The 12,174-nt window shown below is 35.3% G+C and overlaps 1 pseudogene; it reads right to left on the bottom strand.

Annotated features, from left to right (window-relative positions):
* Positions 1 to 1,834: 1,834 nt before the first annotated feature.
* On the bottom strand, positions 1,835 to 4,830 carry LOC104855477 (annotated as a pseudogene).
* Between the last annotated feature and the right edge of the window lie 7,344 nt (positions 4,831 to 12,174).

Genomic DNA, 12,174 nt, shown 5'->3' with positions numbered 1-12,174 from the left:
TTTAAATTTTAATTTTAACAAAGTCCAAATTATTTTCTCTCTCATGGATAATGCTATTTGTAAGCTACTTGAGAGTTCATCATCAAATCCAAGGTCATATATATTTTACTTCATGCTTTAACAAGTTTTTCTTTTTTTTTCCCCTTTAGTTTTGAGTTTTACATTTAGATATATGAAAAAGTCAGAGTTAAATAGAGGTTATAAGCAAGATCCTGTACCTAATTTTGTTTTATTCTTAACCAGATATGTTATTTTATTCCTCTTATCTCTTGCTAATTTTCTAGAATTTCTTTGCAAAAATGAATGTTAGGTTTTGTCAAATACTTTTTCTGTACTGATTGATTTATTTATGAATTGTAATGAATTACATTCATTGATGAATATTTAACTAGCCTTGCAAACCTTTAAAAGGTTCCATTTGATTCTGTTATACATTATAAATATTTCTAGGTTATATTTGTTAATATTTGGGAGTAATTTTGTTGAAAATTTGTCTTCCTAGTAATGTCTTTGACTGGATTTGATATTAGAGAATTCTGTCTTCATAGAATAAGTAAGGAAATTTTCACTTTACCTGTTCGTTCTTGTAGAAAATCCTTAAATATCTGGCAGAATTCAGTGGAACTGTTGTGATCCTTTGGTAACTTTTATAATCATCAATAATTGGTTTAATTTCTGCTTAGTTATACAGATATTCATAATAACTATTTATTCTTATGTGAAAAACTTTTTCCATTGTGTATTGGTACATTTCAGGTATACAATTCAGTTACATTCATTATTGGGATCTTGTACCTTTACACAATGTATCGCGGTTCTTATTTTCTCCCCATTCCCCAGTTCCTCCCTTCACTGCCTCCACCCTTCCCTATTTACAAAACCTCTGTTTCCTTTTATTCATTTTCTCAATTTTTTCTTCTTTCTTCTTTCTTTTCCCCTATCCTTTCCACTTCCCACACATGTGTCAACACCAAATAGTTTCTCTGATGTGAGAATCTAAAATGGTAAATAAGGTTCAAATTGTATAATTGATAATGTGAAATAGGAAGAAAAGGTGTAAAGGAATAGGGGAAGTGACAAACTTTGTATGTGTCTATTGAATAGTTTGCAGTTTACTTTACTTTTTAAACTATGTACCATTAAATTTAAAGTATGATGTTTTTCTTCTTTTTTAAAAATTTTTCCATATTTGTTACATTTTAAAGCAGGTGACCTGGGCACTCCATTCCCATTCATAGGCCTTGTTTCAAATTATTCTTCAAATAGTGTTACAGTATTCCTAGGAAGTTTAGTTTATTCCTCTAAATAATATTTTTCTTTGGAAAATAAGCCCCACGGAGTTTCTGCCATCAAGTTGTTTCAGTTTAACTTACTTATTTGTAGAAGCTTAGTACATGAAGAACCGAGACTTCAGGGGAAAAGTTTTGAAGAGTAGCTCCTACAAGATGAAAACGCAAGCTAGTGCAACAAATATTCCTTTAAACATCAAGATAGCGCACCACTTGTGAGAGAAGATTTGGTCTACTAAGGAATCTGTCTTGGTAACTAAACACTTTAGAGCTCACAAAGTTAACAATAAGTTACATGTCTTACCACAAACATCTCAATGTGTTAAAACAAACCATGGTGAAAAAAGCATTGCTAGGTCACTCTGCTTTAGTGCCTAAAGTATCACAGTATCGTTTAAAAGTAGAAAGGAATCTTAGCTTCCCCTTAAGCAGTTGTTATGCCATACAGACTTCAATATTCACACAAAGAATCCTTGAAAATATATTATCAGTGGGAATGAAGGTAAAGTACTGAGCATGCATCCAAGTCATTCTATGAACAGAGCTTAGTCGATTTCTTTCATGCATGCAGTATCATCATCTCCTTTTTGGGGGTGCATCTATTCAGAGGCAGCAGCATTGGTTTCTTCAGTGCTGAGGTCATCCTCCCCAATATAAAGAGCCAGCTTGATCATCCTGTTAATCCTGTTCATCTGTATCTGAGAGTTCTCTAGATTGCAGCCAGAGGACAGGAGTGTGGGGATCATGAGTATTGGTTGTAAGTATTGTTAACTTTAGTAGCTCTATATGTGTTAAGCTTCTCCAGTTTAGCAGGTAGAGTGTTTCCTTTGTGGAATTCCTGAAAGTTACAGTTTCTTGTCTCTGACCTTTAGATGTGTGGTTGTCCGGGTTACTACTACTCACGGTGGGTTGTTTTGGTGAACCTGTTTGCTCTTTTCCTGTGTGACCTTTCAGTTACTATGGTAAACCCATCCCATAATAGTTTGTGGTTTTTTGCTTTAAAAGGCCGGTGCTTGCCGGCAATAAACGCCGCCTTGATCAGACTCTTGTCTTGGCGTCCTTCCTTTCTCTCTGCCCCATCTCCACCCCGCTGCTCTTTCAGGTTTGAGACACTGCTGGACAGTGCTCTGCGTCGCCGGCTCGCGACACAGGAGTGCAGTTAAATAAAGCAAAATGACTACATCCTTTACAGACTTCTTGTTCTTGACAGCCTCAGCCTTTTGCCTCAAGCTCTAAATGGTGGAGTGAGCAGGGTTGATCTCCAAGCACTTCTTTGCTGCCATGAACCCATCATTGAGTTGTCTCTTAGGGCTCATGCTTTCATGATTCTTGCCATGTTTGCCGTCCAGCCATATGTACTTGTGGCAATACAACATGGGGACTTTCGCAATCGGTTTGACACAAACAGCTTTTCAAACTTTTGCTCCAAGATGTCTTTCATAACCTTGCAGAGGTTTTCAAACTTTGTCTTTTTCTTTTCCTGTTTATTTTTCTCCTCCTCATCTTCTGGAAGTTCCAAGTCCTCTTGGTGACCAACGCTAAAATTTTCCCCTCAAACTCCTTCAGCTGTTGGACACAGTACTCTTCAATGGGCTCGATCATTTAGGTCATTTCTAAGCCCGGCTGCTGAAGCCATTCCACAAAAGCTGAATTAGCTACCCGGCCCTTAGTTTCACTTGTGGTGTAATAGATGTGCTTCTGTTTCTCCTTCATCCTTGTGCAAGAGTCATTCAGAAAAACCACCTCATCCCCAGAAGAGGATGTGAAGTAGAACAGCTCTGAAAACTTCTTCTGATTCTGAGAATCTTCATGCATCCCAACCTTTATATTCTTAGAACACTGCTCATAGAACTTCTTGTAGTTCACCTTATCTTCTTCCGGTTCAGTGAACAATTCTAAGCACTATTTGACCAAATTCTTTCTGATGACTTTCAAAATTTTGCTTTGTTGCAACATTTCCCTGGAAAATATTTAGAGGGAGACCCTCAGAGTCCAGCTGTCCTCTGATGAAAGGTATTCAGGGATCAGCTCCTCACAGTTATCCATGATGAAGACTCTGAGGACATACAACTTAATTTTCTTCTCCTTCTTTTTGTTTTTAAATAGGTCAAAAGGAGCTCATCATGGAATGAAAAGAGCTCTGAATTCTAATTGTCCTTTGACGGAAAAATGCTTCTCTGCCAAGTGATCCACCCAATCGCTGGTCAAGCTCTTAAACAACTCTCCACATTCCTCATTAATGATATTATTAGGGTTTCTGGTCCAAATGGGCTTTGTTTTGTTCAGTTCTTGATCAGTGTACTTTTCTTTAGTCTTGTTTTTTTTGTCCCTATCCTTCTTTTCTTTTTCTTCTTCATCAGAACCAACATCTTCTATTTCAGGTTTGTCATCAGACTCTGTTTCTTCTTTTTCTTTGTCTTCCTCTTTATCCTCCTTTGCTTCAGCCTCATCACCACTCACTTCATCTCATTCCTTCTCCAATAGTAATAGGACAGCAAATAATAATAGGGTAATAGGACAGTAAATAAACTGAGAATGTTTTTTCATGATTTTTTTTTTAATTCTTTCTTCCAAGTACTCAGTTTGGTCTTCTTTCAGATGAAGGATAACCTTTCTCCCTTGGCCCATAGGTTCACTTGTGTCAGTCCTCACTGTAAAGGACTGGCCTGCTGAAGACTGCCAGGTATACTGCACATCATTGGTATACTTGGTGATCACAGTCAATTTCTCAGCAACCAAGTACATAGAGAAGAAAGCCACATCAAATTGGCCAATCATGGAGATATCAAAACCAGCCTGCAAAACCTCCATGAAGGTCTTGGTCCCTGACCTGGCGATGGGGTCCAGGTTATTGATCAAGTCAGCCTTGGTCATTCCAATCCCAGTGTCCACAATGGTGAAGGTACGACCATGCTTGTTCTAATAAGATTAATATGCAGTTCCTTGCCAGAGTGCAGTTTACTGGGATCTGTCAGAGTTTCATACCTAATTTTGTCTAGAGCATTGACTTACTTGAAATCAGCTCCCTCAGAAAGATCTCTTTGTTTGAGTAGAAAGTGTTGATGATCAGTGACTGTCGAGAGCCGCAACGTCAGAATCCTGCCAGCAGGTCCCAAACCCGAGGGAAGAACAACAGGAGAGCAAACAGTTTCACGAACTTAGTTCCAGGCTCATGCTCTCTTCGTAGCAAGGCCCCGTTTATTTTTCAGGGTGGGGTATATATAGGCTAAAACCGAAACCAAAAGTGTAAACAGGGTGTAGTTGACTCCAAAGGTCACAAGATTCTGCAAAACAAGTATTATGGGTTACATTTGCTAGGCAACAGGTCAGACCACCAGTTGAACTAGCCCCTTGCTATGGGCAACAGCATGTCCGTGCCGGCGAGTTGACTCAAAGTTCAATCATGCCTATGCCTATGTCAAGGCTCACCATAAAGGCTCACCATAAGTGACAACAACTGGGCAATTTCTGCCTGGAAGGTGAGACTCTCCACTTCATCCTACTCCATGGGCTACTCCTGTGTCTAGGTGTCCTCTGGCATCTTGGCTAAGCAACACACAGGACCTACAATGTAGCAGGTCCAAGACACTGAATCAATTTAAAGTATGATTCTTGTAGGCAACATACCCTTGAATGTTTTTATCCAATCTGAAAATGGTTACATTAGAAATTTCAGATAATTTGAAATTATAGTGATTATTTTTAGTTTGGATTAATGATAACTATGTTTTCAACATGTTAAAATTAATTTTCAAATCTTCTTTTTGGTTTTATTTGAATGTTTTATGTGATTCCAATTCATCTCTTCTCTTAGTATATTTCCTTAAGAGAAATTGGTTTTTTTAGTGTGTATAAATACGAGAACTATTTAAATTATACCTTCAAATATTATAGAGCTTCATGAATTTGGAAGCATTTTGCAGCAGAATATACCCAATATTTGCACACCATGCCTCATGTCATTGCTGTTATTACTTTCATTTTCATACATTACTATTGTTACCATTATTTAAAATAACACTAACAGATTGTTAAAATTAATACTTTTTTACCTGTTCCTGTCTGATATGCTTCTTTTATTCATGAAGATACAATTTTCTGACACATCATTTCTCTTGAATAAAATTGTTTAACTTATCGAATAAGTCAAGCCTCATATCAATGAATTATGTTAATTTTAGCTTGCCTGAGGATAATCTCAATGGATATAGAATTCTGGATTGCTTATTTTTTTTCTTAAAATAACTATTCACTGTCTTCTTACTTGCTTAGATTCTCATGAGAAGTTCACTATAAGTATTCATTTTTATACATGTAGAGTACTGTCACATCCTGGCTTTTCTAAGATTTTCCCTTTGTCTTCAATAGTGTGCATGTTATGACAATGTTTTGTTGTTCTTGGGTAATTGATGTACTGATTTATTTAGAGATCTTGTTTTGTCTTCTGCTTCATTTCTGAAAGTCCTCAGCAAGAATTATTTAAAGATATCTCAAACATTTCTTCTTCTCTGCACTGTTTTCTTTCTGTACTATTTTCTTCTTTCTGTTTTTCCAATTATAGATACATACACCTTCTTTGTAATTGTCTTTGGATTCTTATATTACTTTTTCATTCACTTTTCTCTTTGAATTCTCTTTTAAAAGGTTTCAATAACTTAATTTCAAGGTAACTAATCCCTTCAACATTCGTGTCTATCTCATCGCATCAAAACCATCTCTGTTACAGTCTTTCTCTTTTAAAACATCCCTAGCATTTCCTTTTCCATCAGTGGTATATTCTTATATCCTACTGGTATTCCTCTTAGACTCATAAATTCATCTAGGACATTTTAAATTCTTGGTGTGATAATTTTGAATCTGTACCATATCTGTGTCTGATGATCTTTGATTTGTTTGCTTAGATCGCATTTTTTTCTTGCCCCTTAGAATACCTTGTGATTTTTGGAAGTGTGGGGATGTACAAATCAATGCCGACTGAGGCAAATACATCTTTAGTGGGATAAGCTATGTTGATTTAGCTAGGACTCTGGCTATATTGTTTGTTTTAACAATGTTATCAGATGTACTATATTCCTCCGGTGATGCAGTTTTGTCTTGCACTTTGACTTAGCTTTCCTAAGCACTCCTTTTAGGAAGAGTCTGTGCCTTTCTTCTCTTCAACTGTAAGATTTCATCTGTGAATCTGTATTTATCTTTCTGCCCTGATTCTAAGCAGATGGTTTGTCCTTAAAGATGAGTTCTCTGATGGATACAAGGAAAGTAATTGATTTTTCAGGTTGTATAGCCTTTTCTTCTTATAAGGTTGGTTTTAATTTCTAAGCCTTTTTATTACACATTTCGATCTTCTATTAAACTTCTATCTAGTTTGAATTTATATTAGACCTATTAGTCTACATTAATTGCTACCTGATTATTCTATTAGGAAAAATTCTATGAAAATAAACTACTGCATTACTTGTAAAGGGTATTATTTTGCAGAGTTACCTTTTGAAGCTTATTCCAATTCTTTCTGGGAAAACACACTAAGCAGAAACTGTGCTTTGTGGTACAGAGGGCACCTTAGTCTACCCTTTCTGTTTCACCTGTATCTACTGGGTAGGGGTGTGTGGTAGTTAATTGGTTGTCATCTTGGATGGGAACGCCCAGATAAGTTAAATCAGCAGGGTTCTGGGCTTGGAAGACCCATTTAAGGAGGCTTGTTTTCAGGTCAATATAAAGGGAGGGTGGAGGGTAGGGATTTCGTGCTGATCTTCCTTGTAGGAGCTTCATTGAGACTGCCTTTCTTTGCAGATGTTTCCATGGCTTTTCTTCCAAAGAGCTTTAGCTGTTTTCTTTCTTTGAGGGAGCTTCCAACCTCATCTTCATCTTGGACATCGTTTCCTGGCTCCACTGTAGATCCTTCAGTCTTTTGGCACAGATAGTTTAGCTTCCAGCACTGGCCCTTGGCTCCCTTTGCAGCACACATCCTCTGTTCTCTTGTTGTGAATTCTGTGGCCTACTGATATGAACTTGCACAGGTCTTTGCCATGGGCTCCCGTCCCTCTACTGGATACTTTGGGTCTCCAGCATGCAGACAGGTGTTTTGCACTCTTCTAAATCTGACTCTAATAAGCACTGACTACTACAGGGGGATCTATCTGCTCTGACCATTCAGACCACGGTCAGAAGAAAGGATCTGCCATGTTCTTTGGCTGCTCAGTTTATTAGGAATAAGTTTTCTTCCATAGAAATAAATTCATCAGAGTTGACATCGGAATGCATAGTCTGTGGAGTAACTTTCCTGCAATAACATCTGTCTGGACAGAAGGATTTCACCTTTTATCAGCTGCCCTACCTCTTTCTCATTAGGTATCAGAAGTTGGAGATATGAAAACAGCACTACTGCCCCACGACCACTCTTCCCTCAAAGGGACCTTCTGTGCTAGAGGAATTGGAATAACAGGATTTCCTCATACTCCTCACAGCACTGTTCCATAATTATCATGGCTCCATACAATTTTGGTCATCAGTTTGAAAACTGCTGGGTAATTGATAAATATATGTAATGTAATAATTGAAATTACCATTTTGGGGAGAATGTTTTTATGCTTTGTAGGAACCACATTTTTATTAGCCTACGTATACTGTATGAAAGAGGGGCAAATCACCAAAACTTTAGTGCAGAGTATAGACTGCATCTGGAGCTCTGAACTAGTCAGATTGTGCATTTCAAAATGCAAGACTTTTACATGAACCGTTCCCATAGTGATGGATGCAGTTAATTCCCGTGGATCTGTAGTTATAAGTGATATAGAGTCCTTAAGGTTTTAGTACTATGCCACTTCTAATATACATAGTGCAGCCTATCGTAATTATTAGTAGATAAAATATTTTCCATGAAAGCACATTGAAAGAGAAGAAAATAAAAAATTTGCCTTTAAAAATTGAAGGGTGAAGGAACACTGATAAGAATAATGAAAAATAGCATCGTGTTTTTTACAGCTTCCTTCAGGCAGAAGAGTTAATACAGATCATTATAAGACGATCTTATTAAATGTAGCAAGCAAACAGTTTGAATTTTGGCAGCGAATCCTAGTATTTATAATGCTTGGAGCCTAGCTATTAATATTGCCCTCCATTGTTATAGAAATTGGAATAAGCACTAGGAAATATCGATAGTGGAAGCTTAATTTAAAAATGTCTGTGAAACTGTACAACAGTGAGTATATTTGTTTATGTGTGTACAACAATTACAAAAAATATTTTAAAGAGTAGACTATATCTAGTGGGGGTGAAATTAAATCTAATTGTTAACAAAGGAAGATATTAAAAAACAAAGTACACGAAATGTTATAAAATGAAAGATACAGAAAGCTATGTAAATATGAGATTTCATGTGTGGCACCCCTGATATAATATTTTAATCTTCCTGATTCAGGAAACAAATAGTGCTCCATTGTTACTGAATTATAGTGAATCGGTAAAGGGCTTGAGTGAGGTGTAAGTGGAAAGATTTTGGGAAGTTCTTCAAAGGCTTACTTTTTCAACCTATAGGAATGAAAGCCTTTAGGAATTTAATCAGATATATTATAATTATTTGCAGTAAAAATGCTATCATCCTGCAGATGATGAGTGAGGAGAAAAACTAGAGAGGGAATAGAGTAGAATTAAGAAAATAAAAGGTATTTTATTTATTATTATTATTATTATTATTATTATTATTATTATTATTATTTTGGTACCAGAGATTGAACTCAGGACCTTGCGCTTGTGAGGCAGGTAGTCTAATCACTGAGCTAAATATCAGGCCCAATGAAAGGTGATTTAATACTCCATATATGAACAGTGTTGGTGCATGAAGTTGGAGTTAGCAATCAGTCCACAAAACAGTAAATAAATGTGAAATATTTTGGCACACTTTGGAAATGCAAATGTTTTTAAAATAATGACTTTTAAATTTCTATTTGAGCAAAATTTAGAGACAAAGCTGTAATTTCTGAAAGCAGATTTTGCTTTTTGACCAGGGATCGAACTCAGGACCTTGTGCTTGTGAGGCAGGCAGCAGAACCGCTGAGCTAAATCCCAAGTGAAAGCAGATTTTAAATAAGAGGTTTAGATGTATCAAATATGGAAAGAAAGAGATATATTTAGCTTAAACATTTTTAGATTGAGGCACCTACAAGGCAACAAATTAAGGAAGTTAAGAACCTGCTGACTCTAAATATATAAACTTTCAAGAAAAGGTCAATGCCCAAATCAGATACTTTAAAAAATTCAAGTTTCAAGTAGGGGGAGTGGATAAAATCACACACACACACATATATGTACATACATGAGAGAGAGAGAGAGAGTAGTTCAGGGCAGCACTTTCGTGAAATAAATTATATATAACGTGCATGGTGTACATATGTATGTATATATACATATATACTATGTGTGTTTATGGATCAAGAGGGAGAAAAATTAGGAAAGGAGTTAAAAAGAGCTAGAAATATTTCAACATTTAAATAGCAGCTGAAAGAGGAGGAGTAGCACCCATGCACAAATATGCACACTGCCCAGTACAGTACACAATGTTACCTTCTGGTTTGGGGTGAGGTGGCCTAGGCCAGTATTGGTACTGTCAAGTCAAGAAGTTTGAGCTGAAAACTTCCAGTTGACTTGACAATTATTAAATGCATTACAAGATATTCTACTGTATGATCCAAGTAATACTTCACTTTTTAGTTTGTCCTTTATATCAATGAAAAAAGAGATTAGCAATAAAAGTATTTTCTATATCCCCCATGATTTGTGTTGTTTCTAGCGTGCTTAGAATAAACTCAGAATCACAGCAGATTGTGAGTCACAGCTGCTGACTGCTTTGGTGGGGGAAAAAGTCACTGGAGAAGATGGGAGTGAGGAAGGAGGAAGAGTAAAGGCACAGCTGACTTCTGTAAAGGACACTATGTGATGCCCTCTGTGTTGCACTTATTCGCTCTCAGCATTATTAACAGGGAAAGGGAGAACCACAGAAAGCCAAGAAATAGTTGCCCTTATGAAGTTCACCAGTACAACTATAGTATCAATGACTCTTTTCTTGCAGTTTACCAAAATAAACATAGAAAAAATAAAACAAGTAAATCAGGAAATCCTTGAAACCACTGGACTTTAAAGGTGTCCCCACTGAAGTTTAGAAAAAAAAAAAAAACTCTTTCCAGTTGTCATTATTATTGTTATTGAAGTATTCTCTGAAAACTAGGCAAAGCAGTTAGCAAAATTGCTTTAGGTTTTTTTACTGAGATAAATTTTTAAATTAATAAAAATAACAGTAAATAATGCGGAATAACATGTCTCACCCAGAGTATGGAGAAATGTAAAAAAGGGAAAAAAGAAAAATAAAAATTCTTGAACTGTTCATGAGCTGTGATTTTGAAGACTAAATTATAGGATATTTTTCATCCCTTTGCACTAAGGATACTATTTCAATCAACCAACTATCTAAATTAAATATAATTCATTTTCCTGTTACAGAAGCAAATGAAAGTTACATGATACTTAAGAAAATGATTCTAGAACACATCTGAAAAAAATGCTTGCAAAATTAATGAGAATAATTTCAAAGGGAAGAATAATGAATAAATATGTCCTTCAGATGTCAACATGTATTTTAAATGACAATGCACAGGTTATGCAATACAAGGATAAAATTATTTAAAATTTAATCGTATTACAATTTTCCTTATGAGCGTTTTCTTCTAAAATAGTTTACAAGTAATTATCATTATTGCTATTGGCCAAAAGTGCAATATGATTTTTTGAAATAAAACTGCAGCATGAAATAAGACATATATTAGTTTCTAGAGATTAGATAATTATTTCTTCAATTGAATGCTGATTCATATGTAAAATACTTTTTATTTTTTGATTAGTAGATATGATTTATCTGTCTCATAGGTGAATTATAATAAGTAAAATCCAATGTGAGCTGATATTAGAATAAACTACATCTAAAATATTTATCAATTTTATTGGTAAAAATACTACTTCTTTACAAATTATCATTTTAAAAATTTTAGAATGATTATAAACATATAGAATGATTGCAAAGATAGTACAGAGTTCTCAGATAACTCCACCAGGTGAAATTTTTCCCTGTTATAATTTTATATTACCCTGATAAATTTGTCAAAATAACGAAACGACATTAGGATTTTACTCTCAATTTAATTATACTGAAATTTCTTAGTGTTTAACCTTTGATTTTTTTTATTTTTCTAGAACACCATATTGCATTTAATTGTCATGTCTCTTGCCATTCTTATCTGCTCTGACAATTTCTCAATCACTATTTTTCATGTCCTTAAAACTTTTGAGGGCTGCTGGTTAGTGTTTTGTAATGTATTCTTTGACTTGAGTTTGTTTCGGTGTGTATCTATGACTACACTCAGGTGACACATTTTGGAAAAGTCTATCACAGATTTAAATTATCCTTCTCATGATTTCATATCACAAGTTACATTGTATACAAATGACATTAGTAGAGACAAACATAATAATTTTTAAGGTAATATCTGCCAGTCTTGTTCACTGTACAGTTACTGTTTTACTCTTTTGACATTCAGTTGTTTGGATTTATCACTGAGTACTTCCCACATTTAAAGAACAATGTTTTAAACTCCACCTTTTTAGAGCAGAGCATTTACATATCTTGGTGAATTTTTTTTTCCTAAATGGGAGATTTATTTCTTCCCCTGTGTTTACTTATTTATATCGCTATATACATGTCTTATGTTTTGTGATCTAAAAGTATATTTCTTTTGTTGTAGTTGTTCCAGTAGGGAATCTTTCCACTGGGAATCCTCAATGTTGTTTCCTGTTTCATCTTGCATTCATTTGTTTCTGAAGCATTTTCTTACTACTTAGT

The sequence above is a fragment of the Fukomys damarensis genome, unplaced genomic scaffold (genome assembly GCF_012274545.1).
Source record: "Fukomys damarensis isolate Sample0158 unplaced genomic scaffold, DMR_v1.0_HiC HiC_scaffold_36, whole genome shotgun sequence".
In the NCBI taxonomy this organism is placed as follows: Eukaryota; Metazoa; Chordata; class Mammalia; order Rodentia; family Bathyergidae; genus Fukomys; species Fukomys damarensis.
Note: the sequence above shows the minus strand (reverse complement) of the source record. Positions and strands in the feature narration are given on the sequence as shown.